At 39.5% G+C, this 23,434-nt stretch overlaps 1 protein-coding gene across 4 annotated transcripts in view; it reads left to right on the forward strand.

Annotated features, from left to right (window-relative positions):
• The window catches only part of usp7 (ubiquitin specific peptidase 7 (herpes virus-associated)), a 97,826-nt gene that overhangs the window by 4,063 nt on the left and 70,329 nt on the right, over nt 1–23,434 (forward strand). The gene's annotated exons all lie outside the window — the stretch shown is intronic.

Below are 23,434 nucleotides of genomic sequence, written 5' to 3' on the forward strand. Positions count from 1 at the left end.
GACTGATGACACATTATGTCATCTTTGGGCAGGCAGTTCATGAAATTATAAAATCTCACCATGTGAATAATAGATTGAATTTTCCTGAAAGTAATTTGACCATGGGTAATAGTTAAATTGTGCAGTCTGTTTCTAAAAAAAATGTTGTGGATAGAATATTTCAGAGTTTTCTACAGTTTTTTTTGATAAAACCTCATGTGTTCTATTGTGATCCTGTCCACTGCTTTTTAGTAAGGTGTTGCATTTCACTGATCATGTAGAATCTTTCCTTTTGGGTCCAAGCTTCATTCTAGAGCCTGGAACATATAATTAGATTCCCTATAGTGTGGAAACAGGCCCTTCGGCCTAACAAGTCCACACCGACCCTCCAAAGAGCAACCCACCCAGATGCATTTTCCTACATTTACCCCTGACTAATCCACCTCATACGGGCAACTTAGAATGGCCAATTCACCTAACCTGCACATCTTTGGACTGTGGGAGGTAACTGGAGCACCCGGAGGAAACCCATGCAAACACTGGGGGAGAATGTGCAAACTCCACACAGTTGCCTGAGCCAGGAATCTAACTAGGGTCCCCGGTGATGTGAGACAGCAGTGCTAACCACTGAGCCACTGTGAGCAGGCTAAAATTTCATTCCAGCACTCCCTTGGTATTGCATTGTCAAAGATGCAGGCTTTCAAGTGAAATGTTAAACCTAGCTACTGTTTACACTCAATTGCATATAAATTACACCATGGCGATATTGATCAACCCATCACCACTAAAACTGATATCCAGTCATAATTGATTTGTTGTTTTAGGGACCTTACTGTGTGCAAATTGACTGCCACTGTCCAATATCTTCAAGTTTTTCACTGGCTGTAAAAGCCCTTGTGGCTGTTCTGACTTGTGATTTATACCCAAGTTGTAGTTATTTTAAAAAAAAACTTTCCTGTACAGTTTAAAAGGTACTAAAGTGATTGGAATGAAAATATCTTGCAGATACCACCATTCTACTTTAACTTTCCTTTTAGGTGTGTATAATTTATTAAAATATATTTAAGAAGCATGATTTTAGTTTAATATAATTGTGTTGCAATGAAGTTAGAAGGCATTTTACAGGCAGGCTTAAAGTCAATGCAATAATTAGCTGTGATTAAAATGTAGAGGAACTGAGTTGAAATAGACTGAGGAGAGCAGCCACTCAAGTTATCAAGCAAATTGATTTATGATTTTGCTGACAAGCAAAAAAGGCTTTCACTGTTACTGTTTTGTTTTCAGTTAATTGTTTGTCTGTTGGTCACTATAATGGGAGTCGTACAGTATTTAAGCCAAGATGCTATGGTTAATCTTTATTATGCACTGCTTTAGCTTCAGCTACAATACTCTGCTCAGTCTTGGGAAAAATCCTACACTTTGGGCATGTTGTGAAGCCATTGGAGAGTGTACAAAAAAATGGTTGTGACCCCCTGAGATGATACACTCTTGGTACACATTAGACAAGCTGGTTGAACAGAAGATTAGGAGAGGATTTGTCAGAAGTGTTGAACAGTAGGTAAAGAAGCTATTCTAATTGGTGGAAGGGGAGATAGCTGAAAATGTGTTGCTGGAAAAGTGCAGCAGGTCAGGCAGCATCCAAGGAGTAGGAGAATCGAAGTTTCGGGCATGAGCCCTTCTTCAGGAATCTTTATTGGTGGAAGGGGAGATAACCAGAAGACATTATTTTTGAAGCAAATGTAAGAAAAAATGCTGAAGTTTAAATGGAGCTGAGGACATTCATTGTCGGAGAGAAAATCCAAATGGCAGGTGCTCTGAACTGTTCTTGCTTTATACGTTTTACTTTGAAGGTAATAGAAAGTCAAATGTGATGGAAAACTTTTTTGTCTCCCTCCTTTTGTGCTGTAACCATTTCATTCAAGTTTTCCTGGCATGTTTCCTTTGTTCCCATGCTTTTTGTACATTATCTTCCTTTCTTGTCACTTTTCATGTTTACCACTTTGGGCTTCAAACATGTTACTTCACTGATGTACTGAATATATTTTATGTTGGTTTGAAACCCAGACTTTGAGTAAGAGGTAAATGCCTTTTATTAAGATGAAGGACCATGGCTAGAAGATACAGTATCATGATCCTTGCGGATGGAAACCAAGCTAACACCTGGAGCAGAGGATTTACCAGATGTGCTGTTTCCTACTGTTTAGGAGGCCTGACTCCAGTGCTGCGGCAATATTTGAATCTGAAATTGCTATAGTCATCTAGGCTGGAGAGAGGGACAAGAGTACAATATGCAGTCGAAATCAGAGCAAAACCAAGCCAATCAAGTGAAATGTTGGAAGTTGTTTTTTTTCCCACGAAGTAGTCTGTGGTTTTGCATGTGGTTAGCATGGATTACTGTTGGGAAGCTGATCTACAAGCTGTTAGGAACAAAAGGTAATATTATAGGCTTATTCCAACATTTTGTAAATATAAAAAGGAAGCCTTTTGTGTGCATATCTAAAGATGCAGTTCTGTTTTAAAATTAAATTGTCACAACCTAGAGATTTATAGTTCGCGTTTTACAGTAAAATGATATTAATTTAATATCTGCTTACTGGCTTAATTGTGCTGTTTTAAATATGCATTGCATATTAATGGTCTCCAATTTTTAAAGTGTACTGCTTTTTAAATTTTAATGTTTGCAGTTCAAAGATAGCATTATGGGAAGTTTTCATGGATCCATCCAAGATAATTTATCAGGCAATGTTGGTGAAAATCGCAAAGCTTTGGGACTTGTACCATAATTTTGTGTATGTTCACACAAGCATCATCTGTGGTTTTTGGTAAAGTTAATACACACTTGATACCATCACAGCTGAAGCTGAACTTTGGCAGTTGTTATTCATGGGTACAGGTCAATAGACTAGTCCATTTGCAGGTCCTGTGACCAGTACTTTATCTTCTGGGGCATAATATAGAAGCAATGGAAAGTCAAATGTAGATTTATTTAGAAAGTTGGATTTTTATTTTGATAAGTTTACCTGTTTGGAACTTTTACTTCAAGAGAATTTGGTGCAGATTCCTTTTCCTTTTAACTGTGGGAATGTAATTTCTATATTTCAAGTTTTTTGCCCATGTGATTTTAATTGCTGTCACCCTCCTCCCCGACTGCTCCTGTTGCGCCTTGTAATAGTCACAATGAAATTTTGACTTTATAAACACCTTTTTAGTATTGTTAAATCCTTGAATGTTCATGTGAGCTATGATAAATCTTTATGTTCAAATGTTAATGTTTGCAATGTGTGCATGCTAGTGCTATAGAGAGACATGCTAGTGCTATTTTAACATGCTAGTGCTATAGAGAGACAATCTTGCTATGAAGTTGTTCTTTAAAAGTCTATGCCAAATTCCGCAAAAGGACGTATTCAATTGAAAAAGGTAGTCTAGTTTAGGCATTATTTTAAATTGTCTTTATTATGGATTAGTCATGGAGAGATTACTTCTGTACTTGTAATTGTCAATATAACTTATGCAAGTTCATATTTTGTGCTCAAATTGTTCAGAACTTCAAGTTTATGCATCAGAATGTGCAAGCTTTATTTTTGCACTTCAACTTCATACCTGTGAGTAGCCATTGTTGCAGCAGACTTCTTCTTTTGTGTTTTTGAAGAAACCTGGTAAAGAAGCGGTGGAAAACGCTGATGTTTCCAACCACTGATGACTAACCTTGTTGGTTTTCATATACCATTGACTGCATATGCTTATCCCAGAAGTTATTGACAGAGAACCAAATATGCCTGATGAAGGGCTTTTGCCCAAAACGTCGGTTTCGCTGCACTTTGGATGCTGCCTGAACTGCTGTGCTCTTCCAGCACCACAGATCCAAAATCTGGTTTCCAGCATCTGCAGACATTGTTTTTACCTAGAGAACCAAATATATCAGAGTACACCTGTGGCCATTTGTTGTGAAGTGTGTAGTCTTCACTGGGGGTTGGGGGGTGTTGGACAGTAGTGGAGATGAAAGAGTGCTTTTTCTGAAGAAAATATGCTGAGAATTGTATCTTATTTTGTTCCTGATAGTGTAGTGACCTATCAGTGCATACAATGAGAACAGTGGAATCTTATCTCTTTTAATGTACTGATTCCTAACTGATGGGAATACTGGACTAGTCAGATTCCAGATTGAAACATGGCTTGTAAGATCTGGACTTTGTCTCTTTAAATCATGGAGATAGTTTACTAACTGCTGAAAATGTGTTGCTGGTAAAGCGCAGTAGGTCAGGTAGTATCCAAGGCGCAGGAGAATCGACATTTCGGGCATGACCCCTTCTTCAGGCTCATGCCCGAAACGTCGATTCTCCTGCTCTTTGAATGCTGCCTGACCTGCTGTGCTTTTCCAGCAACACATTTTCAGCTCTGATCTCCAGCATCTGCAGTCCTCACTTTCTCCTGGTAGTTTACTAAGTACATTAACAAGAGGTGACCAGTATAGTTAGAATTTATTTCTTAAATGTTAAGTGTTATATTACTCTAGGCAAAATAAAAGTTTCATCATGGGCCTTCAAGGATTCATGCTCCCTTTTTCAACAATATCCTTACAAACACCAAACCCTCTGTCAGGAGTTAGTGCTATTTCCACCCCATAGCTCCTGGTTCAGGCTCAGATTCAGGTGGGTCTAGTTGTAATCAGTTTCCTTTTGGTAAATTTCTTTGTGGTTACTGGAGGCTTTTTCCCTTCATTTGTTGTTTGTTTCTGTGATACCTAAACAACCCAAATTCAACATGACTTCAACTTCAGAACAGCATTAATGAAGTTCCCTAAACGGTGTTCAGTAGTTGTTCATTCTGAATGCACCACACTGCTGACTTTGCTGGATTGTTTTATCACTTGTCATTGGACCCTGGTTGTAAGATGCCAAAAACATCCTCTTGACATGCCAGTATCATGGCTTCAAGCTCTCAATTACCTACTCATGTCTTCCCTTCCATAATGCTTAATACAAAATGTACATTAAACTTGAAGTCATATTAGTCCTACTCGTGTATTGTGAGTCATATTAATTGAAACTAAGAATCTTAGGCTTATTCAGAAACCCAAGATTCTAATTAACTTTTGATGTATGAACTGTAACGATCCTTGTATACTTCAAAGAATATAAGAAGTTGGAGTAGGTCATTTGACCCCTCAGGTTTGATCCATCCATGAATAAGATCATGGCTAATCTGCCACAGGCCTCAACTTTGATACAAATTCTTCATTGCCCTCAGCTCTGATATTTCTAAAATCTACTAAGTTCCATGACAAAGACTTTGCTAACACTCTGGATTTGAACATTTTTGATGTTCACTACCTTGACAGGAGAATTCTTTTGCATCGCCACTGAAAGAGGATGGCCAGAGTGACAGTAGGGCAAATCCAGGATAGTGGAGAACCTGTGCCTAGAGTTGGAGGAAGTCCTTTAATGAATACTTGGCTTCAATATTCACTAACAAGAGGGACTGCTGTCATCTGAGAGGACAGCGTGAAACAGGCTGATGGAAGGAGGAGAATTTGTTGGAAATTTTGAAGAACATGAGGATAGATAAGTCCCATGGGCCAGACAAAATATGCATCGGGTTACTACGGGAGGCGATGTGGCGCCTGTGGCGATGGTCTTTATGTCCTCACTGTTCACTGGATTAGTACCGGATGATTGGAGGGTGGTAAATGTTACCTTGTTCAAGAAAATGATTAAGGATAACCCTGGGAATTACAGAAGTCATTCTTATGTCTGTGGTAGGCAAATTATTGAGAAATATCCTGAGACACTGGATTTAGTTAATTTGGAAAAGTATAGATTAGAGATGGTCAGCATTGCTTTGAGGGGGCAGGTCATGTTCCAAAGCTTTGCTGAATTCTTTGAGGATGTGGTAAAACACATTGAAGGTAGAACAGTGGATGTGGTGTACATGGATTTGGGAAAGTTGCTTGAAAGGTTCCCTATGGTAGGCTCATTCATTTAGGAAGGAAACATGGGATACAGAGAAATTTGGCTATCTAGAAACAGTTGGTTCTTCCATAGAAGACAGGGTAGTAGTAGATGCAAAGTATTGAGCCTGGAGCTCAGTAATCAATGGTACTCCAAAGGGATCTGTTCTGGGACCTCTGCTTTGTGATTTTGTACATGACTTGGATGAGGAAGTAGGAGCGTGATTTAGTAAGTTTACGGATGACACAAAGGTTGGTGGAGTTGTGGATTGGGTGGAGGGCTGTTGTAAGTTGCACTGGAACATTGAGGACGGCACAGCTGGGCTGAGAAGTGGTGAATGGAGTTTGACCAGGAAAAGTGAAGTGATTCATTGCAAAATACAGCATGGAGGAACAGACGGTTTTTGAGATCATAGATCCCTCCAAGTTGCCACCCAAGTTGATAGGGTTATTAAGAAGGCATATGGTGTGTTGGCTTTCATGAGCAGGGGGATTGAATTTAAGAGCCATGAGGTTATGCAGCTCCATGGAGCCATGTTTAGCCCACAGTTGGACTAAGTGTTCCGTTTAGGTCACCTCATTATAACAATGTGCAAGCTTTAGAGACTGCAGAGGAAATTTACCAGAATGCTGCCTGGACTGGAGGGCATGCCTTCTGAAGAAAGGTTGAGTGAACTAAGGCTTTCCTCATTGGAATGAAGAAGGGGGAGAGGTGACTTGGTCGAGGTGTGCATGATGGACATAGATGAAGTGGTAACCAGAAACTTTTTCCCAGGGTGGAAATGTCAGTCACAAGGCATCAGAATTTTAAGATGATTGGAGGAAGGTTTTAGCGGAAATGTTAGAGGTAGGTTCTTCACACGGTCGTGGTTGTGTGGAATGCATTGCCAGCAGTGGGACGAGAGCCAGATACATTCGGGATATTTAAGCGACTCTTGGGATAGGTGCATGGATGATAGTAAAATGAAGGTTACGTAGGTTAGTTTGGTCTTGGAGGTCAGCATAACAGAGGGCTGAAGGGCCTGTACTGTGCTGGACTGTTGTGTGTTCTAAATCCATGTCCCCTCGTTCAAGATTTTCCGACTAGTGACATTTTTCTTTCATTATTTGTCCTCTTTAGCCCCCTCAGAATTTGCTACACTCCAACAAGGTCTCACATCATTATTCTGAAGTACTGAATAAGTTCAACCAAGTCTAGCTGTTCTTGGTAATTCAACCCTTTCATCACAAGAATCAGTCCAATGCATCTGTTTTGAATTGCCTCGAATGCCAGTGTATGCTCTGAAAATATGATGCCAAATCTGTACGCTGCTCCAGGTGCCACTCACTAATAGTCTGTACAGTTGTAACACTACTAACTCCAATCCTTTAGCATGAAAAGCCAAAGTTCAATTTTCCTGAACTACCTGCTGCAAATGTATGCTAACTTTTGTGTTCTATGCACAAGAATATTGTGTTTTTTGGCATTTCACTTAATTTATGTAATCTGCTTTCGGATTATTTCCCAACTACCCCTTCTCAGCTTCCACCACTTTAAATCAGTCTTAATGTTGTCAAGCTAATTGTTATCCATGTTTTACTCTTGCCATCTTCAATCTTGCATTGACTTCAGTTTCCTTGAATGCTTGCTCAATCAAACCAAGAGACAAGCAACCTTGGTTTCCTACTCAGCTATGATTGCCTTGAATAATTTTCATGGGTTGGGATTAGAATTTTGAGCCAACAAGTGAGAGTTTTCTTCGTGAGGTAAGAAATCTGCTCATGCTTTGCCTCTTGTGTCCCATGAAAGAAACTCCGCCAGATTCTCATTAGTTTCTCAAATTCTTCTATGGTCTTGTGCTATAATTCTATTTGTTTAGACGTTTCCAGAGCGCACACTGCTTTCCCTTTTATTGATTCCTGTGTGATTATTATTAAAGTTTCTTTACTGGCAGATTCCTTTGGTGACTTAAATTTTTTGATTCATTTATGGCATGTAAATATCATTAGCTAGGTCAACATGTATTGTTCATCCCTAATTGTCTGAGGACAGTCAACAAGCACATTGCTGAGTTTGGAGTTGCATGTAGAGACCAGACGAGGTAAGGTTGGCAAATTCCTTCCCTGAAGGACAGGAGTGAACCAAGTGGGCTTTTCCAACAAGTGATATTTGTCTGACGATTGAGTGCTTTTAAACTGTGAATTGAAAGCATGACCAAAAATGGCAGCGAAGGAGGCAATTTAGCACATTTTGTCTTCAGTGGTAAAGTAACTTTTTTTTGTGCTTTATATTTCAAGTCTATTTGTTAATGATTTCTACCTTGGTTATCCTTATGATCATTCTGCAACATTGAACTAACCAGTCAGGCTCCAGTACCCTGAAAGTTACTTGAGCGTAGAATCTGACTTCAGAGGCATTCTGTGTTCACAAGTTGTTTTCTGTCTCAAACGCTATTTCTCCTAACACAAAGCTTCCTCCTTTGTCAACTACTGGTCCCTTTCTGTCCTTAAATCTGCTATGACTGTTGTGCTCATGAAAGAGATTATTCTCAATGCCAGGATTAAAATTTTCTGGGATAGATGTATACAAATGCTTATTTTAGATAATCTAAGACACCCTATTTGAAATAACTTTGCTATACTCTTAAGAAATCAAGAAAGTTTGCATTTACAGTAACAGAATAATACTTTGGCTAATATCAGGTGAATAGAAATCCATACCCCTCTAATTGGGTTTCTCCATGGCCAGGGCCTGTATGTTGTACCTTTTACTGATGCCTTCAACTGTAATTTTTATATTTTGTTTAAGTTTTGATTTGTACAGTGAGTTGTTTAGTAAGTTTTAACAATTTATGAACCAGCCACATGAGCATCTTCATCACTGGTGAATCATTTGGTAGATTTCAGATTGTCACAAATTACTTCAATTACTTGACCTGTGACTGCATTATTGCAATTTTAACCATATGATGGACATCTGTCTAGAATTAACCAAAATGATTGCAGTTATTGCATTTAACTAAAGGTGGATGCATTCTGCGGCTGGCTAGGAACAAATTTGACCCTGTAACACTAGAAATAAGCTCTTTGCTGAAGCACTGTGTTTTCAGTCAAACAGTCTTAACTAGGGCTTTCCTAGATGGAAATCAAGTTACATGTACAGGAGTTGGTCAGACTGGTAATCTACTCTGGTATTTGCAAGCAACTAGATTATTTTGATTGTAACATAATGAGAAGTTACCCTCTGCCATTTGGCCTTATAAAAGAATTCACAATTGTTACCTCCAATGAGTACCACTGAACTCTTAGCTTTGTTACTTTATGGAATCTAATTACTTTTGAATGTGTTGAATACCGAAGGCAGTTGGGCTGTTGTATGACATCATGAGAAAGTTCTTCTGGCACAGAAGACGTTGCAACAGTAAGAACTTAGAGCCTAACTAGATATATATTTTACAGGCTAATATTTATTTTCTGAAAGAAAAGATTAAGTGACATCATTTACTACGCATACAGATTTCTTGTGCTTCTCAGCTCTCCCCTGCTCCTGTGGTGTAAAGAATTTGTTTTCTTTGTAGACCGTTTAGAATGAGAATGATGGAGTGTTGAGTAAATTTATTTCACAATACGATATTTAAGTTTATTAATGCTCAAAGTTGTTGGGCTGTTAGCTGAAGAACAGCAGGCAAACAAGAGACCATGAAAAGTAAGTGGATGGATATAATACAGAACTGTTTTTCCTTCAAAAGTTGAGGCTTCAAAACCTGGATTTTTAGTTTTAAAAATCTCAATTGGCATGTTGGGAAGCCATTATGATGTGGGCAAGGGCACTGGGGAAAATGTATCCCCCTCATTCATTTGGGCCTGCTCATTTTCCATTAGCTACAAGAGAAGTACCAGCACAAGGATCAAGTTAACTGACATTTTGTGCAAGGTACATTCTAATTGTACATCTCTAGTAAAACAAACTGCGTTATTAATTCTTGTTTAGTGCTAGGTAAAAACAAAATTGCCAGTTTAGAATGGATTTTTTTTTTGAAGGGAGGAAAATGGCAGTTCAGACATAATGTAAATGGACCACAAAGAGCTTAACAGTGCTAAAACTAGCTTCTCTTCTCAGTATGTGCAGGGAATTACGAATTTCAAAAACATTTTGTTCATGAAATGTTTCACAGCTTTTGCCAGCATTTATTGCCATTGTCCTTTGAACTAATGCAGTCAATTGTGTTGTTACATCCACCGTGCTATTCGGAAGGGAGTTGCAGGGTTTAGACCCAGCAACAGTGAAGCAAAGGTGGTACAATTCCAACACAATAGTGCATGGTTTGGAGGTGAACTTGCTGGTGGTGTTCCCACATCCGTTACCATTTTCCTTTTTAGATGGAAGAGGTTGGGGGGATTTAGAAGATGCTATCAAAGGAGCTTTGGTGAATTGTTGCAGTGGATCTGAGATGGCATACACTGCTCATTGTGGTGGATGGAGTGCCATTTAAGAGGTCTGCTGAATAGTGTCAAGCTGCTTGACTGCAGAAACATTTGTTGCCAGGTAGTCCTTTGGCGTTCTAGGATGTTAAGTTTGAAGGAATTAGATTAACTAAATCACAGTGCAACAGTAGAACCCCAAGTTCCTAGTTTAAAAAATAATTTTATTATGAGTAAATGGAAATAAATTTTTAACTTCTCTAGTTATGTTAACTGCCTCCCCTGAAGCAGTGAAGTTCTTGAAGGTGCATCTTTCTATGTAGTCTTGTACAGTTTGTCTGCACTTCAGACACAAGCCTCAGTGAGTGTCGAGAAGCATTTTGACTGTAAAAGGCTTTGCTGCCAAGATCTTTTTTGATGTTACCAAATGCTTGTGCACATAACTAAAGCAGATGTTGCTGGATCGCAATCTTCAAACAATTCCCAACTGTTTATATCTCCTCCAAATTTAGGGAATGAACATAGTTTTAGTACGTCAGGTGTTGATCCAGAAGTAGTCTAACACTACAGACCAGAGAGAACAGTGAGAACATCAGGATCCTGAACTTGTACTGCTTAACTCATTTGATAAACTTAATGAGGTTTCAATAAGTTGAAATTTGCATCATTTGCAGATTTTGACAGGTGGTCCATTTGGACATTGGGTCTTGTACAGATAGAGTATACTGCCTGTGATTGTGTCAATTTCATGGTTATGGAAATAAAAAAAATATCATTTAAAAATCTTTTCTTTTAATATTTAATAGTTTGAGTTGATTAAGATTCTAATTGATTGTGGCGAATGAAACAGCACCTTTTTAATGTCTTGACAACTTTTGCAGTTGCTTGGAATTCCTGATTAAGTTAGAGTAATAGATGTGTACAGCATGGAAACAGACCCTTCAGTCCAACTCCTCCATGCGGGCAAGATATCTAAAATTAATTTAGTCCCGTTTGCCAGCAGGTGAAGGCCCATATCCTGCTAAACCCTTCTTCATTTATCCATCCAGATGTCTTTTAAATGTTGTCATTGTACTAGCCTCTTCAACTTCCTCTGGCAGCTCATTACATACACGCACTACCCTTTGCATGAGAAAGTTGCCCCTTGGGTCTCTTTTTAAATCTTTCCTCAACATAAACCTATGCCCTCCAGTTTTGGGCTCCCCTGTTCTGGGGAAAAGACTTTGACTATTCACCCTATCCATGCCCCACATGATTCTATTAATCGCAATATGGTCACCCATTAGCCTCCTAGATTCCACAGAAAATAGCCCCAGCCTAGTCAGCGTTTCCCTATAAGTCAAATCTTCCAACACTGGCAACATTTTCGTAAATTTCTTCTGAGCCTTTTTAATTTGTGCAACATTGGTCCTCTAGCAGGGAGACCAAAACTGAATGCAGTATTCCAAAAGTGGTCTAACTGATCCTCTACTGCTGCAATGTGACCTCCAGCTCTCTGCTTGATGTATTGACCAATAAAGGCAAGTGATGCCTACACTGTCCTGTCTCCCTGCAAGTCCACTTTCAAGGAACAATGAACCAGCACCCCAAGGTCTCTTGGTTGGCAACACTGCCTCGGGACATTACTCATAAAGTGTACTCATTAATCCTATCTTCATGTGCCTTACCTAAATGCAGCACCTCATTTGTCTAAATGAAACTCCATCTGCCATTCTGGCCCATTTGCCCATCTGATCAAGGTCCCACTATAGTCGAGGTAACTTTTTTCGCTGTCCACTGCACCACCACTTTTGGTATCATCTGTAACCTTAAGAACTATACCTCCTATACTCCCATCCAAGTCATTTATTAAATGACAAAAAACAATGGATCCAGCACTGATCCTAATGGCATACCACTGGTCACAGGCCTCCAGTCCAAAAGGATCCTGCACCACATTCTTCCTGCTTCCAAGCCAGTTTTCCACACAAATGGTTTTTCTCCCTGAATTCCATGTGATTCGAACCTTGGTAACCAGTCTACTGTGCAGAACCTTTGTTGAATGCCTTGAAGTCCACATGGACAATGTCCATTACTCTGTCTTCATCAATCTTGGTTACTTAAAAAAAATGAATCAAGTTAGACAATGTCCCAGGCACAAAGCTATATTGACTATCCATAATCAGTACTTGCCTTTCCAAATACACACACATCCTGTCAATCAGAATCGCCTCCAACATTGATGTCAGACTCACTGGTCTGTATTTGCCTGGCTTTTCCTTACCTGCTTGCTGAAATTAAAGCACCACTTTAGTCAACCTCCAGCCTTCCAGCATCTCGCCCATGGCTATCGATGATACAACTCTCTGCAAGGGGCCCAGTCTTTCCTAATTTCCCATAAAATTCTGGGTTGCACCTGATTACGTCCTCAGGCTTTATCCATTTGTGCATTTTAAGATTTCCAACACCACCACCTCTTTAATATGGGCACTTCTCATGATATCACTGTTTATTTCTCCCAAGTTCTCTAGCTTCCATATCCTTCTGCAACAAACACTGGTCTAAAATACTCATTTAGTATCTCACCCATGTTCTGTGCTTTTAATTCAGGCAGAGGGGTCCTATTCTCTCCCTAGTTACTTTTTAAAAAAATTTTAATGTATGTGTAGAATCTCTTTGGATTCTCCGTAAGCCTATTTGCCAAGGCTATCTCATGTTCTCTCTTGGCCCTCCCGATTTCCCTCTTCTACAGAGACTAATTCAAGCACAACAAATTCTGCCACATCTGAGCATAGACCTGAATTTGAGCTAGTCTTCAACGTTTTAATGCTCAGTACTACAGTAGCAGTGTTACCAGTGATTAATTGATTTAATTTTTCACTCATCAACCATATCTGCCACTTCTGTATTATCCAAGTTTTTCCATGTCGCATGTTCAGGAACAGCCAGTTTGCATGCGTTCTCCCATGAAAATGGGAAACTGGTGTCCCTAGATCCAATAAGATGTATGTTTTGTCAATCTTGATTTTTATTTAATGACCGATATGCTTTTGCCTTTGCTGTTTGCCAGATGTTCGCAGCCTGCTGTGACTTTCCTTGGATGGACCTTAAGCATTTGATGCCAGTACTGGATGTTGTAGATCCTTTGTAGCCACCAGAACCTGTTTTCATTGCGTAACTTCCAGCACTGGAGAGCTTGTGCACCGTTCTGCCAAAATATTCTGCAAGAATATCTTGTCTGCTGGAAAACCGTCTTGTTGTCAAACATGTTCATAGTTGGTTCATTCCTGTATCCGTTTCGGTCCTGGAGCTCAGCATTCTAAGCAAAACATGCTTCCATCTACAACTTCGAATCAATGCTTCAAGAAGCAGCTTAAGAATACATTTAAAGCAGGTCACAAAATTTATTAGTTCCTGGATTCTGGGACCTACAGAAAATAACCATTTCAAATGTTTGGATGATAGAGTATAAGTTAAGGCTTGTTGGCTACAGTTGAGATTTGTAAAACAATAATTTTAGTTTATGTTACATGGTGCTGAATGAACTGTTAAGTTTGTTGTGACTGAGGCTCCACCATTGAGAGTGATGTAATAGGATCTCTGATTACTATTTCAACTGACCTAGAACTCTATTCAAATTGATCAGCCATTTTTAGAACCTTGATTGGTTTGTGTGAAAACATCCAGTATTGTATTAAAATTAATCTAACCAAGTGTTTTATTGGCAACACTTTTATTCAATGATTGGAATAAGTAGTAAAATGTTTTGAAAGCGCCAAAACATGAAATTGGGCCAAATGACCGCTATTGTTCTTTCAAACTCATTGGGAAAAATAACTGCGTGGGTTAAATATTTGTTGTTTCAATAACCTCCAAAAATGCAAAAGTAATTAAGCATAACCTTAGATTCTTTTACTGCTTATGCAAAGTATTGACAAAAGCTCGAGGCCAGTATAGCAATCACTAATGATCCAGAAACATAGTACATTTGGCCTTCCCATCCTTCCCAATAATTGTCTTCCCAAGTATTTGGATAGATTTCAGATGTTGGCTTTCATTTGGAACTGGATGTCAAACTTTCACTCTTGTCAAGGACTTTCTCAGGATACTTGAGTTCATGTCTTATAGTCCAAAGCTATATGTGTTAGGACCGTGGATGCTAAGTTCTAGTTTCCATGTCTGAGAAAGATTACTGAGTTCGATCCTGAGACTGTGACAGCTGTTGTGTAACTGTAGTACATAAATAGTTTGCGTTCCCTTTGACCATTCACTTAAGGAGAATGGGTCAACATCCAGCAGCACTGTTTTTGGCAATAAAGTGTTCAAGGTTACCCAAATGTCATGTCTTGTGTGGAAGAACCATCGTGTTGGGTTCTGACATCAGGAGTCAGACTGCGGGTTGCAACTGATCTTAGCTATGTCTGCCTAGTAATGGAAAATCCTGAAGTTTGTGAGCTGTTAGCAATGGCAGCTTCATGCTAAGTGGCAACTGTTGGTGGCTCTTAGAGTATCATATTCCATCTGAACCTGGATCATATTTAAATGTCCAGTTCACTTAGCATGAAATGGGCTGCCGAGATCATCTTGAAGTGGGAAATTTATTACGGAATACTTGACATACTTGAGCTTCGTAAACGACTTCAGTTTAAAGACATCTCTAGCAATGTACAGGTAACTGCAAAACCAATACAATGTGCTTTAAAGGCTATTTCTACCTAAAGGCAATTACCTGAAATAGTATTAAGCTATAAAACTCTGCTTGTAAATACGGGGAATGCTGATCTTTTTAGTTACGCTTTTTGTGCAGATTTCAGGGTGATTCCCAAGTTAATTGTGATTTATGTGGTTAACTTAGTCTCAATGTAATTCAGGTCAACCTGCCAACCTCTTACCTTGCTATCCTTTTTGTTTTATCTCGGATTCTAGCTGGAACTAAAAATCTGCTTGTGTTCTATTTGGTTGTCCCAGTTTTATAGATGTTCATTGGAGTTCGATGGAATGGTGCACAATATAACTATGAAGTGATTTCACCTTATGCAGGCTTGGAGAGCATCTCAGATGGAGCTCTTTGAAAACTTGTGTACCACTTCCATTGATCTGTTAACAATTTTTTCATCGCTGTTTCAAGATGGATGCTTTTTTTTTTGTGGTTGAAGCCAATTTAACAGGCATTCAGTAAATGAGACTCTTTGCCCAGTCTAAGCTAGGTGTCATCTGTAGACTATAGTCTGCAGAACATGTTCAAGCAATTGATCTAACATTTTGTGACTAAGTTTTTGTAAGATCTTTGAAGATTGTGGCCTATGTATTGGATGTTCATAGATTTCCAGTCATCCTTTGATAAGGTGCATGAATAAGATTGGGATGGAGTGGTGATTAGAAATCATGGAGGCTGATAGATGTTGTAAATTATTTTGAATCATCATATTTGGGCATGTTATGACATCTGACACAGAGGGGAATCTAAACTTGGACATTCTTCTCCAGAAAGGGGAACATTTCTAGAGGATTGCAGGCAGGCGAGGAAGGAGCTCAAACATGGTATGAGGAGACCCAGGAGGGGGCACGAGAAAGGCTTGACAGAACGGATTAGGGAGAACACAAAGGCATTTTACACTTGTGTGAGGAATAAGAGAATGGTCAAAAAGCGTAGGGCCGATCAGGGATAGCATAGGGAATTTGTGTGTGGAGTCTGAGGAGGTAGGGTTTTTTACTTCTGTCTTTACAAAAGAAACTAACTTTGGAGTGAATGAAACCTTTGAAGAGCAGTTGTGCATGCTGGTATGGACAGAGATAGAGGAAGCTGATGTGCTGAAAATTTTGTCGAAAGTTTAAGATTGACAAGTCACCAGGCCCGAACCAGATTTGTCCTCGGCTGCTTTGGGAAATGAGAAATGCAATTGCTTCGTCACTCCTCGCTCTCCACTGGAGTCGTACCTGAGGACTGGAGAGAGGCAAATGTAATTCCTCTCTTCAAGAAAGGAAATCGGGAAATGCCTGGCAATTGCAGACCAGTAAATCTCCCGTCTGTCGTCTGCAAGGTGTTGGAAAGGATTGAGGGATAGGATTTATGACCATCTGGAAGAGCATGGCTTGATTAAATGCAGTCAACAAGGCTTTGTGAGGGGCAGGTCATGCCTCTCAAACCTTTATCGAGTTCTTTGAGGATGTGACTAGAAAAGTTGATGAGGGTCGTGCTGTGGATGAGGTGTATATATGGACTTCAGCAAGGCATTTGATAAGGTTCCCCATGGTAGGCTCATTTAGAAGGTCAGGAGGAATGGGATTCAGGGGAACATAGCTGTCTGGATACTGAATTGGCTGGCCAACAGAAGACAACGAGTGGTAGTGGATGGAAAATATTCAGCCTGGAAGTCTGTGGTGAGTGGTGTTCCACAGGGCTCTGTCCTTGGGACTCTACTGTTTGTAATTTTTATTAATGCCTTGGATGAGGGGATTGAAGGATGGGTCAGCAAGTTTGCAGACAACACAAAGGTTGGAGGTGTCGTTGACTGTATGGAGGACTGTTGTAGGCTGCAGCAGGACATTGACAGGATGCAGAGATGGGCTGAGAGGTGGCAGATGGAGTTCAACCTGGATAAATGTGAGGTGATGCATTTTGGAAGGTCGAATTTGAAAACTGAGTACGGGATTAAGGATAGGATTCTTGGCAGTGTGGAGGAACAGAGGGATCTTGGTGTGCAGGTACATAGATCCCTTAAAATGGCTACCCAAGTGAACAGGGTTGTTAAGAAAGCATATGGTGTTTTGACTTTCATTAACAGGGGGATTGAGTTTGAGTCGTGAGATCTTGTTGCAGCTCTATACAACTTTGGTTAGACCCCACTTTGAATATTGCTTCCAGTTCTGGTCGCCCTTTTATAGGATGCTTTGGAGAGGATTCAGAGGAGGTTTACCAGGATGCTACCTGGACTGGAGGGCTTATCTTATGAAGAGAGGTTGATTGAGCTCGGACATCTTTTTTTCATAGGAGAAAAGGAGGAGGAGAGGGGACCTAATTGAGGTATACAAGATGAGAGGCATAGAAAGAGTCGATAGCCAGAGACTATTTCCCAGGGCAGAAATGACTAACACGAGGAGTCATAGTTTTAAGCTGATTGGAGGAAAGTATAGAGAGGATGTCAGAGGCGGGTTCTTTACACAGAGTTGAGAGAGCATGGAATGCGTTGCCAGCAGTAGTTGTGGAAGCAAGGTCATTAGGGACATTTAAGAAACTGCTGGACATGCATATGGTCACAGAAATTTGAGGGTGCATAAATGAGGATCAGTGGGCGGCACAACATCGTGGGCTGAAGGGCCTGTTCTGTGCTGTACTGTTTTGTGTTCTATGTTTGACATCTATGTCACAAGACCCTGTAGATGAGTGCAGTTTAATCACATGGAATCTGGGTAATGCTTTATAGAAATTTAAAAATATGAATTGGTGCCTGTGTATGAGAATGGCATTGAAGTTTGGTGCCAGATTTTTTGACTATAATGAATTACAGATTTTGTGGGGGAAAAAGTGGGCTTTTGGAGTCAGGTTGGGCTGTCCTCTACTGTTGCACCATTCAATAACGTCATGACTAATTTCATACCCTGCATTACTGTCAGCTCCCAATAAGTCGTGAATCCCCTGTCTTTCAAGAAGCTGATTCTGGCTTCAAGAAATTCAATAACACAGTTGACTACTTTCTGGGGAGGACTGTTGCACGGGTGACAACCCTCCAAGCAGGCAACATTGAGCGGTGTGGCTGCACAGTGACTCTGGGGCTCCATACATGCCAATTAGTGTGCGAATGAATGGCTTCCACTTATTGAAGCTTTTGACATGCGTGGACCTCCAAGGTCTACCCATAACTAAAGAAGTTACAAGAATCATAGTAAGCAAGGCTGGTGATGGTTGCCTATCCCTAATTACCTTTGAAATGAGTGACTTGCTAGCTTTTGTGGCAGACGGTGAACAGTCCATCATATTGCTATAAATCAGGAGGCAGATGTTGAGCAGTTAAGGATGTCTGATATATATTTTGTGAAAAGGAAGTTAATAACCAGCTCAACTTTTAAGATTGAAAACTGTCATTTTTACCATTCCTTGGACTAGCTTTGTTTCAGATGTGTTAATTGAATTTAGATTGTAGGTGCTCTGCTGGTGTCTGACCCATATCACCAGTGAATTAACTGGGACTTTGGTTTGAATCAAATATTATCACTACACCACCGTCTCCTCCAGGTCACCAATTTTAACCATAATGGGTACAGGCCCAGCAAAACAAAGTTGGTTAACTTTTTGACAATATTCTCCCAGGAATGAGTTTTCTGAATCTTCTCGTAATTGCTTCTGATGCAATTCCAAACTGTACCACAACCCCACAGGTGAACTGTAACATCGCAGAAATGGATAAGTATGTTAAGACATATATGTTCATCATAGTAAATTTTAGGTTAAAATGTCAGATGGTAAGGATGTAGAGAATACAATTCTGGATGTATTCAGATTTGCATGTTTGACTCATGAAGGGCTTAAAAAAAAATTTGGGTTCAAAACGCGCAACACAAAAATAGTGCATTTCTAGATTTAAAAAAAATCAAGCTAGACACATGCTGAACATGTGAAATTTAAAAATAACAAACATCTTTTGGTGTCAGTGTTGTATTTTGAACAATTTGAGAAGCAGGAGACTGGAAAGAAAGCTGTCGAAGACATTGGCAGACTTTAAGCTTTGCTGAAAGGAGATACAAAGTTGTAACTTTTCACCTTGCAGTCAGCAGGGGTAGGACACAAACAGACCTTGGAGTAGGAACACCAATTTCTACAGCCTGAGAATAGGGTGTTGATTGGCCTGTTGATTGTTGGCATGGAAATAGAGCAGGAGCAGGCATCTTCCAAACTTAGTTTTCAGATCAGAGCCTGTATACAATGACATTACACACTGCATGTATCTTGCATATTTGCATGTATCTTGCAAATTTGTCAAACAGCCTACTGTGTAAATAGGTGATGTGATATTAGTTTCAAGACCTGTGGCTGCTGTGTTTCTATAATGGCACATTTTCCAACAGCTGGCAGACTGTATCAAACATGTCCCATTGACTGCTGCCAGTAAACTGATAATGCTGAACCAGCCCATGCTTTAAGCTTCTGGACACCATGTCCATAACTTAATGGGATTGGGAATAAATGATTGCAAATTATGCTAATAATAAGGTCAGTAATACTAATTATATTGCTGATGACTAATCTGTACTCTACTAGGAATTGCATGAAAACAATTTGAATTTTATCTGGCATGCTTGCATTTGTGTGCTGGAAAGCATGTGTGTGAACACAGGGCTCTGACTATTTTAAGTCAGCAAAAGAAATTTGTCAACTGCTCTTTTTGTTGGGCAAGTGGTTATGAGAGCTGCCAGTCTCATGTGCCATAACACACTGATCAGTCTGTCTCCCTACCTAGCCTATGGACTAAGATTAAACGTCATCTATTCCTGCTACATCTCCATGTCGTCGATGGCCCAACCAATCAGCCCGGTAATCTTATGCTGCATTCATTTGTGCTCCTCTGAAATCTGGTTTCTTGCTTTGTTTCTGGTGAATCCAAGGCAAAAACCTTCAACTTTTTTCCATGTATGTGTTCTGTTAATTATTTGCATACTTTCTGGATTTTGGGAGCATTATCTTTGATTTGTTAATATTTTATATGTTTTGATGATTATCTGTCTCATTTCCATCTATCCGTTTTGCTCTTTTATATCTTTGAATAGAACAGAGATTTACTTCTGAACCAATGTTCAATTTTCCTCCGGCAGAAATAAAAAGTAAAGGAAACAGATGCTCATGGATATCCTTGAAAGAATATGAAGTTTTAAGTAGGAATTACAGTTCAATGTTCTATATGAATATGATGCAAGTCTTTCCCCTGTTTAATTAATAACCAGGAGTTTCAGACTTTATCATTAACCAAAAGGATTTGCATGCATTTTAGAAAAACATTATAAGTAGGGCCATACAAGAAGCTGCATTGTCTTTTAAAGGATGTAGCTGGACAAATAAACATTAGAATATATCTCGCAGTAACTTTGTGTTAGAAGCCATAATACTTCAAAGATAAAATACTTGGGGAAAAAATGGGCAGTGACTCAGAGGATTTGAAGAGAATTTAATGGCATTGGTGCAAAAGAGTAAATTTCAGTAATTGTATGCTTAAAGGAGAGTGATTTGACTTGTTGATTAACATACCTCGTTAATTTTTGCATGGTTAAGGCATTCTTTAAGGACAGCTTAGGGATTAAACTGTTTTAAATTGTTTCATTTCCCACTGGAAGTTAGTGTTGGAATTTTGTCCTTCACACTACTTTCCTGGAAGGGCAATATCACTTGGATTATTGCTTTACTGTTCAGTGTAACAAAGTAAAGATATCTGCCTAAATAGGCAGTTTGCATTTGGCAACAAAAGCATTTGTAATCCCATGACACAGCAATCCGACTAAATAGGCTGTAGAATATATTTTGTTGTTTTGGCTGCTTTAGAACCATCAGGAAAAGTTGTTTTTGATCTGTTATGTAACCATAGTACACAGTGCAGTTGCTGCTTTTGTCACTATCTGCAAAGTATCTGCAAGGAAAAACTTCTGTTTTCAGAGTTACTGTTTTTATGTAACATCTAAAGCCAACTGGTGCTTTCTGCTCAGCCAAGGTTTAGTGATGAGAATGTTTTGCTGCATTTCACAAATTATGGCTACCGATTAATTAAAGTTTAGTTGGTGTTATTGTGGCATTTGTGCACTGGCTAGACCCCAATTGTCATTCAGTTTGCTGTTGCTGATTTGTTTAATATTAATTTCTATGTTGCAATTTATCATTATCAAATGTGCAGGTGAACTTTTTTTTTCCCTTTTTCAGCCTGGGATGTGTCTTGCAAAGCACAAACAATCATTCCTTTCTGTTCACAAAGAAGCAGTCCTTGCAGGTTTTTAATTTGGTTGATAGTCTGAACCAGAAGGTTAGCTTCCAGCTCATCTAAAGGACTTGTGTGTTGTTTGGGCTTAACACCTAGATCAATGACAAGTGCTACATTGTCTCCCTATGGTTCTGTCATTTCAATTCAGATGCGATATCTGAGCTGCTTGAAGTAAAGATCCACTTACACCATTTCATGTCTTCTGGTATTATTCTCTCAATAATCAAAGAATAATTATCTAATTTACTGTTAGTTTTATGTGCAAATTAGGTACATTGCTCAGGAATGGCTTAGTTTACTGATAGAGCTCTTACAGTCATACAGCATGGAAACAGACCCTTTGGTCCAACTAGTACATGACAACCCTAATCCCAAACTAAACTAGTCTCACCTTACTGTACTTGGAGTGGTTCAGAATAGAAGTTCCAGTATGGTGGTAAGTTGGATGATCAGTCATGATCATATTGAATAGTAGAATGAACATGCATGCCCAAATGGCCTATTCTGCTCTTGTGTGCAAGTCAAGAGGTGGTGTCCTCACATCAAAAAGCAATTAATCAGCCTTTGTGGCTGCTGTTAGCACTGAGTTGAGGTTTTGCAAAGTGACCGTGTCAAGTGTCTGTTGCATTGGTTCAGGAGGAACCTGTTTCCCTGGGGGCAAACCAATATGTCTAGGTGTGGAGTGAGAGAAGAGGATATTGCAGAGGTACATTAGCCCAGGTTGATGCTGGGGCTGAAGTGGGATCTTGCTGTGCTCACCACCCCCTGGGGAAAAAAGCTTGTATTTATCAATTGGAAGCTCTCACCAGGCAACACCATCCATGCTGAGCCTAGAATCTTTACGGATCATCTTGCCGAGAAGGATAAACTGGTCTGTAGAAGACATCTTGTCAACCATTCACAGTCAGGTTTGGTATGTCTTAAGAGCTTCCCCTGTGGAGCTGCCTTGGCCTGTGTTACTGGGTCTGTTTTTGCTACAAATGCATTTAAGGATATCATTGATCTAACACGGTATTTTACTAGCCATCCCTTTGTAATGAAATGCACAGTGAAAGTGTCGCAAATGTCATTCACATTTGTCACACTTGCTTTCCTTGCTGATTACTATAAAGCTCATGAAGGGTTGGTGTCTACAGTCGGATGAAGTGAAACGTAAGTTTTAAGGAAATTACTTCCAGTAAACCTGTGTGTTTTGATTTTGAGTGAAATACAGTGCAGTGAGACTCAAAAGTCTCTTCCTTCTATTTGAAGGAGTAAGGTTCTGGGTTAAACAGGAGTTTATTGCTTTCAGATTTGCTTAGAACTGTCTGCAAATAAAAGGCAGAATCTTCTGCAGTTAGGCTGCTGTTACCACATTTCAGTTGACTGCCTCTTATTTTTTCTGTGTCTTAAAAACTTGGGACTAGAATTATGTAGTTGTCAATTCTATACAACTCCAAGTTGCATGTGGTTCTGCTCCTTGGAAATACTGGCAAGTATGATTTTTAGGTTAATAGTGTTAACAAATCTAGTGCAAGTATTTATGGTAGCTATTGCAACCCGTAATCTTCTAGGAAGATTTTTCTTCCCATAACTTTCTTGACAACCCAGTGTTCAAAGAGGAAACCAAACCCAAGTGGTAAAGTTGTTCAAGTGATTATTTTCCAATATGCAAGTTTTCCAGCTCAATTTGGAAAATATTTTGCTGTACTAGTTTTGCACCATACTTGGTTTTTTTTTATGGGGCTCAAGTAGTTAATTTGACCTCGTGAGCAATCTCTGACATTCAGGATCTTAGCTGATCTGTTTTGTGTTCCAAATTCCACATTACCATTTATCCCTGACGATTTTTGATTCCCTTGCCTAACCCTAATTTATGTAGCTCTTTTTTTTTAAAAAAATTGACCCTGACCCCATGACCTGAGTCAGAGTTCCAAAGTAGCGCAAGCTGTGAGGAGGGATAATCTCATCATTATCTTTAAAAGGGTAATCCCTAATTTTAAAATCGTACGTCCTTGTTCTCGACTGACCCTGATAAGGAAACCATTCTTTCCATGTCCACCTTCGAGACCTCATGGAGTTCAATCAAATCACTTTGCTCTTCTAAACTCCAATGGAAAGGAGCTCAGCCTGTCCAGTCTTTTTTTGAGGCAACTTACTCATTCAGTTATGATTCTTGTAAGCATCCTCT

Source organism: Hemiscyllium ocellatum, chromosome 20, assembly GCF_020745735.1.
Source record: "Hemiscyllium ocellatum isolate sHemOce1 chromosome 20, sHemOce1.pat.X.cur, whole genome shotgun sequence".
Taxonomy (NCBI): Eukaryota; Metazoa; Chordata; class Chondrichthyes; order Orectolobiformes; family Hemiscylliidae; genus Hemiscyllium; species Hemiscyllium ocellatum.